The following is a 7,843-nucleotide window of genomic DNA, read 5'->3' as shown; positions in this document are numbered from 1 at the left end:
TTTTATATTTACTTCATAATAGCACAATCATACAGTATTTGTCTTTTTGTGTCTGGCTTACTTCATTCAACATAATGTTCTCTAGGTTCATCCATGTTGTCATATGCTTCACAACTTCATTTCCTTTTACAACTGCATAATATTCCATTATGTGTATACACTACAGTTTGTTTATCCACTCATCAGTTGATGGACATCCAGGATGCTTATAACTTTTGGCAATCATGAATAATGCCACTGTGAATTTCAATGTCCGGATGTCTTTTGGTGTCTCTGCTCTCAGTTATTCCAAGCACATACATAGTAATGATATTGCCAGCTAACATGCTAGGTCAATATTCAACTTCCTTAGGAGCTGCCAGTCATTCCTCCACAATGGCTGTACCATTCTGCATTCCCACTAACAGTGAATAAGTGTTTCTGTCTCTCCATATCCTCTCCAACATTTAGTTTTCCAACTTTAAGAGTGGCCAGTGTAATAGGTGTGAAATGATATCTCATGTAGTTCTGATTTGCATTTTCCTAACTGCTAATGAAAAATATTTTTTCATGTGTTTCTTCACCATTTGTATTTCTTCTTTGGACAATTTTCTTTTCAAGTTTTTTTGCCCATTTTTTTAATCGGGAAGTTTGTCTTTTCCTCTTGAGTTGTATAATTTCTTTGTATATCTTGGATATTAAACACTTACTGGATATGTGATTTTTTTTAAAGTGACAGATTAGGATCTTTAATTCTTAAATCCATTCCTCCTTATGACAATAAAGGAAAAGAGAAACATTCTTGACTCACATGTTCTAGGATTTGTTTTTCTAAATTACACCTAAAGTTTAAGAGAGGAGGATAACCAACCTCATTTAAATACAAAACTGGGCAACAACAGCCCAGCAGATTATTTTTAGCTTCTATATTAATGGACTGGGGTTTTAAATTCATATGATCCAATAGCCTCTAAGGAATGTTTAAGCAGGCATTTTAATTCTGAGTACTGGGTTTTCAATTGCCCACACTAATTTTGTTAAGCAAATATTTTGTTAAGCAGATATTAAGCAAACATCAATGATTATAAGGCAAAACTTTCATGAACATTTGTTGCTGGGTATATAATAATCCTTTGGGGTAAACAGTTTACATGGGACTATATATAAATTTAAAACAGAAGCAGTTGTAAATGTTACATATAATCATCATCAGATTCATCTTCTTCCTTCAAAGATTCCTTGGCATATTTCTCTGCTTCTTCCCTTATATCTTTTGGAACAATTTCACGTCTTCCTTTAGCTAATTCACCAACCCAGCTGAGCTCTAGTTCAAATGCTTTATCTTGAACTTCACCATGTACTATGTAAATTATTTTTGCAACTTCTTTAATAACGTCACCGCAGGTCATTTCTTTCATCTGAAGCTTTTCGATTTCTGTCTTTGCAGCTTGCCTGGCTTTGCAATGGCACAGCCCCAATAACCATATGAAACACCCGATGGATCAACCATGTGGAGTTGTGCACCATCCCTCAAAATGTACAACCCTAACATGAAACTGCATCCAAAAGGTCTAACAGCACTGTACAGTGTATAGGCATGAACATACATGGCCACTCTGTCTGCAAGGTGTTTGAGTGGAGTGTTACAGCCAAAACTAGATCTAAAGTCGGAAGCTTCTTCTCTTGCTATGTCTGCAAAAGAACAAGCATCTGCCAACAAACCTGCTACCACCATTCCAACATGCCGATCAACATTAAAAAGCCATTTGTTGGAACCTTCTTCATAAAGTTTAGAAAGGACTAATTTTTCTACTCCAAAGACAACACCAGCTTTACATCTGATTCCAATAGCTGTACTACTATCTTCCACAGCCTTCATAGCATATTCAACCTGAAAAACTCTCCCATCAGGAGGGAATGTAGAGGCTGACAGAGCATACCCAGTGCCGAGAGAGCTCATTGTGTTAAAGCCACCGTGTAGTGTAGGGATTCCAGACCCAAAACGCTTCCACTAGCCTGGATAAGTGATTGACAAAGATTTTCTCCCATTGAATTGGCTGCCTTTTCACCCTTTTGACAAGATCCTTTGAGGTGCAAAAGTGTTTAATTTTGAGGCAGTCCCATTTATCTATTTTATCTTTTGCTGCTCCTGCTTTGCGTGTAAAGTTTAAGAAACTACCACTGATCACAAGATGTCAAAGATGTTTTCCTACATTTTCTATTAGCACTTTTATGGTTGTCTCTTTTATATTTAGGTCTTGACCCATTTTGAATTAATTTTTGTGTAAGGTGTGAGATAGGTGTCCTCTTTCTTTTGGCTATGGATATCCAGTTCTCCCTGCACTAAGGGAGTAGACTGTTCTGGCCCAGCTGGGAAGGCTTGATAAGCTTGTCAGAAATACTTGAATATAGATGCGAGGGTCTATTTCTGAATTCTTAATTTGTTTCCTTTGGTTAATCTGTCTTTATGCCAGTACCATGCTGTTTTTACCACTAGCTTGGTAATATCCTTTATTTTTCTATTTTTAAAAAAGATTTATTTATTTATTTATTTCTCTCCCATTTCTGCTCTCTGTGTCATTACCTGTGTGTTCTTCTGTGTGTCCACTTGCATTCTTGTGAGTGGCACTGGGAATCTGTGTCTCTCTTTTTGTTGTGTCATCTTGCTGCATCAGCTCTCTGCATGTGTGGTGTCAGTCCTGGGTGGGCTGCGCTTTTTTTTCATGTGGGGCAGCTTTCCATAGAGGAAGCACTCCTTGCATGTAGTACTTCCCTTCATGGGGCATACCCCTGTGTGGCATGGCAGTCCTTGTGCACAGCAGCACTGTGCATAGGCCAGCTCACCACATGGGTCAGGAGGCCCTGGGTTTGAACACTGGACCTCCCATAAGGTAGGTGAACACTCCATCAGTTGAGCTAAATCCACTTTCCTTGGTAATATCCTTTAAAGTCCAGAAGTGAGAGTCCGCCAACCCTGTTCTTTTTTCAAGCCATTTTTTATCTATTCAGGGACACTTTCCCTTCCAATGAATGTGATAATTGGTTTTTCCATCTCTGCAAAAAAAAAGGGGTGACAGGACTTTTATTGGGATTGCATTGAATATGTAAACCTCTTTGTGTAGAATTGACATCTTAATGATATTTAGCCTTCCAGTCCAGAAACAAAGGCTGTCCATTTATTTAAGCTTTCTTTGGTTTCTTTTGGCAATGTGTTGGAGTTTTCTGAATATGGGCCCTTTATGTCTTTGCTTACTTTTATTCCTGAATATTTTATTCTAGTTACTCTTATAAATGAATTTTTTTTTTCTGATTTCCTTCTCAGATTGCACACCGGTAATGTATAGAAGCACTATTCATTTTTGCATATTAATCTTGTATCCTGCCACTTTGCCAAACTTGTCTATTAGGTCTAGTAGCTTTGTTATGGATTTTTCAGGAGATTCTAGGTATACAGTCATATCCTCAGTGAACAGTGGAAGTTTTACTTCTTCCTTTCTTATATGGATGCCTTTTATTTCTTTATCTAGCCTAATTGTTCTAGCTTGAATTTCTAGTACAATATTGAATAACAATAGTGACAGTGGGCATCCTTGTCTTGTTCCTGATCTCAGCAGGAAAGCTTTCTATCTATTGTGAGCTGCAATCAGCTCACAATAGGAAGCATCTGCAACATCTACAATAAGGTAACATTTACAATAACAGGAAGAAATTGCAACGTCATGTATAATAACCGGAAGCAACTGATAGGTGAGCCAATTGCCCACAACATTTTATCTTTCACCGTTGAGTACCATGCTAGCTGTAGGGTTTTCCTATATACATTTTACCATATTGGGAAAGCTTCCTTCTATTCTTACCTTTTGGGTGTTTTTATCAAGAAAAGGTGCTGTATTTTGACAAATGCCTTTTCTGCATCAGTCAAGAAGATCATGTGATTGTTCCTCTTCAATTTATCAATGTGGTTTATTACACTAATTGATTTTCTTGTGATGAACCACCCTTGCACACCTGGAATCAAACCGACTTGACTGTGGCGATAATTCTCTTAATGTGATTTTTTATTTGGTTTGCAAGTATTTTATTGAAGACTTTTTTGCATTTATATTCATTAGAGATACTGGACTGTAATTTTCTTTTTTGTGGTATCTGTATCTGGTTTTGATATTCAGGTGATGTTGGCGTCATAGAATCAGTTTGGTAGTGTTCTTTCCTGTTCAATTTTTTTGGAAAAGCTTGAGCAAGTTTGGTATTAGATCATCTTTGAATGACTGCAAGAATTCACCCGTGAAGCCATCTGATCCTGAACTTTTCATCTTTGGGAGGTTTGGTTTTTTTTTAAGACTTGTTATTTATTTCCACCCTCGCCCCCTCCCCACTCCCCCACCCCCAGTTGTCTGCTCTCTGTGTCCATTTGCTGTGTATTCTTCTGTGTCTGCTTGTATTCTTGTCAGCGGCATCGGGAATCTGAGTCTCTTTTTGTTCCATCATCTTTCTGCGTCAGCTCTCCGTGTGTGCGACACCACTCTTGGGCAGGCTGTACTTTTCTGTACAGGCAGCTCTCCTTATGGGGTGCAGTTCTTGTGCGTGGAGCTCCCCTATGCTGGGGACACCCCTGTGTGGCATGGCACTCCTTGCGCACATCAGCACTGCATGTGGGCCAGCTCACCACATGGGTCAGGAGGCCCTGGGATTGAACCCTGGGCCTCCCAGTGGTAGGCAGATGCTGTATCAGTTAAGCCAAATCTGCTTCCCTTTGGGAGGTTTTTGATGACTATTTCAATCTTTTTACTTGTGATTGGTTTGTTGAGATCTCCTATTTCCTCTACAGTCAGTGGCGGTCAGGGGTTCTTATCCTTTTTTGTTCCATGGGCCCCTTTGCCAGTCAGGTGAAAACCACGAATGTTTTCTCAGAATGTAGCAGCAGAGTTTTTGACACTTAACATTGGCAAGTCTTTAAATTAAAATTTAGGATTATTCAAAATTCCTTCAAGCTTATAGACTCCCTGTCATCTTCCCACGGACCCTTGGGGGGGGGGGTGTTGAACTCTTGTTCAGAACCCCTAGTATAAGTTTGTGCGTTTTCTAGGAATTTGTCCATGTCATCTACATTGTCTAGTTTTTTGCACACGGTAGTTCATAGCATCCTTTTTTGATCTCTCTTTTTTGATTTCTGCAGGGCCAGTGGTAATGTGTCCCTCTCATTTCTGATTTTATATATTTGCATCTTTTTTGATTACTACTCTCCCTAAGGCTTTGTCAAATTTGTTGAAATTCTCAGCTAACCAACTTCATTTTTCATTTTGTTGATTCTCCCTATTGCATTCATTCATTTATTTATTTTATTTTCATTTATTCATTCATTCACTCATTCATTTATTCATTCATTTCATATCCCCAACCCCTTGCAAGTTGCTTGCTGTCTGCTCTCTGTGTCCATTCACTGTGTGGTTTTCTGTGTCTGTATTTATTTTTTATTTATCCTCCACCGTCTTTGTGGCTTGCTTGTTTTCTGGTATATGTGTCCATTCACTGCGTGCTCTCCTGTGTTTGTTTGTTTGTTTCTTGTCTCCCTTTTATGTTGTGTCACCTTGCTGAGTCAGGTCTCTGTGGCCCTTGTGGGCAGTGGCACTCCACGGTGCTTGCAGGCTGGGCAGCCCTCTGTGGTGCCAGGGCCAGTGGCTCACCACAGAGTACGGGGGAGCCTGCCTTCATAAGGAGGCCCCAGGATGTGAACCCAGGGCCCCCCATATGGTAGATGGGAGCCCAACGGATTGAACCACAGCTGCTTCCCATTCCCTATGGGGTTTTTTTTTGTTCTCGATTTCGTTTATTTCTGCTCTGATCTTTACTATTTCTTTTCTTCAGCTTGGTTTAGGATTAGTTTGCTGTTCTTTTTCTACTTCCTCAGATGTGCAGTTAGTTCAATTTTGGCTGTGATTGTTTGTTTGTTTGTTTTTAGGTGTCAGAGCTGGAGACTGACCCCTGTACCTTACATGTGGGAAGCAGGTGCACAACCACTTGAGCTACAACTGCTTCCTTATTTCTTCTTTTTAAATATAAGCATTGCAGGCTATAAATTCCTCTTTTAGCAATGTCTTTGTGTTGTCCCACAGGTTTTGATATGTTTTGTTCTCATTTTCATTCAACTTCCAAATATTTTCTTCCATTGTGCAGGCTGCTTTATTGACCAGGTCCTCTGAAGCACAAATGACTTGATTATAAGGAGGTTCCCTTTATCTATTTTTTCTTTCATTGCATGTGCTTTGAGTGTCAGTCTAAGAAACAGTTGCCCAGCACAATATCTGAAGATCCTTCCCCACATTTTCTTCTGTTTTATGGTCCTGGATCATATCTTCAGGTCTTTGTTCATTTTCAAGTAATTTTTGTTTAAGGTGTTAGGTACGGGTAAGGTGTGAGAAGGTGAAAAAGAAACCGACTTAATGGAAAAAGATTTTGGAAATCACATATCCAATAAAGGTTTAATATCCATGATATATAAAGAGATTCTACAGCTCCACACTAAAATGTCAAATCACCCAAGTTAAAAATGGGTAAAAGACTTAATTTAACCAACTTAATAAAGATCCTACATACATACAAAGTGTTGATAATAGGGAAGCAATTAGTTAGGATGTGAAGGATCGTTTGGGATTAAGCTTTCCTTTCTATCGCCCAGGAGAAAGAAAAACATGTCCTGATATAAAGGACATATACATGGATGGTCATAATATCCCAAACTCGAAGGACCAAAATATCCACCAAGAAGAACATGAATAAACATTTTGTAATATAGTCATTCAAAGTCAAAGGACACAATCATAGAAAATGAGAGAACTGCTGATCTACCAAACATGAATGATTCTGAAACAACGTTTGGGCATAAGATGCATGCACCAAAATGTAAATTCCAATTTATTTCATGTGCCACAACTGATTTATGATAATAGAAAATCAGAACATGGGTGAATATGTTGGGCGGGGTATGTAATGAGTGAAGGGTATAGGGATTATTTTCCAGATTAATGGTAATGATCCATACCTTGATAGGGTCATTTGTACTGTAGGGACAGGAGATGAAACTTTTAAAAATATGACACAGCATGCAGTGAAGATCAGTGCATTTCACTATTTAAAATTTTTACATCAATTTTTAAAAAACCGAGAGATGGAGAGAAAAATATTCATAAGAATATACAGAGTCACACTCATTTATAGGATCTCTACACATGGCTCTTCTGCCCCTTTATTTGAACCTATATTTAGCACTATACTTGATAAATATATGTCCAAGAGACTTCAACCTTTGGTCCATCCATGTGTCGGTTGAGCCCTGAATTACAGAAGTGTTGCAACACCTACTCTCCAATTCACTGGACTCACCCAGGACAACTAACCAGGAGATGATGATGGCTAATGCCCATCTCAATGAACAGAAAGTGTCTTCTGAATGGTCCTTGGGAATCTGTGAGAGGTAGGGAAGGAGCCCAATGACACTAGTCCAGACCTCACATTGCACAGCCTCCAGGGGGACTGAGGCATGTGTCAACATTCACCAGCATTTTGTTGTGTTTCATATTTTTGTTCAGACTTGTGCAGTCTGTTATAAGCCAACTTTTGCAGCTTGCAGACAGACACACTAGCTACCCTGACTGACAAGCACTGTCAACTTCTTGATAAGATGAGTGCTGCTCACAGGAGGTAAGCAGAGAGTAAGTGATCTTTAGGGGATGCTAGGCTAGACTAAGCAACTTTATTTATTTTTTAAAAGATTTATTTTATTTATTTCTCTCCCCTTCCCCTCCCCCATTGTGTGCTTTCTGTGTCCATTTGCTGCACGTTCTTCTGTGTCTACTTGCAATCTTGA

At 39.0% G+C, this 7,843-nt stretch overlaps 1 pseudogene; it reads right to left on the bottom strand.

Annotated features, from left to right (window-relative positions):
• Positions 1-1,393: 1,393 nt before the first annotated feature.
• LOC139438306 (proteasome subunit alpha type-3 pseudogene) lies at positions 1,394-1,939 on the bottom strand (annotated as a pseudogene).
• Positions 1,940-7,843: the final 5,904 nt, after the last annotated feature.

The sequence above is a fragment of the Dasypus novemcinctus genome, chromosome Y (assembly GCF_030445035.2).
Source record: "Dasypus novemcinctus isolate mDasNov1 chromosome Y, mDasNov1.1.hap2, whole genome shotgun sequence".
Classification (NCBI taxonomy): Eukaryota; Metazoa; Chordata; class Mammalia; order Cingulata; family Dasypodidae; genus Dasypus; species Dasypus novemcinctus.
Note: the sequence above shows the minus strand (reverse complement) of the source record. Positions and strands in the feature narration are given on the sequence as shown.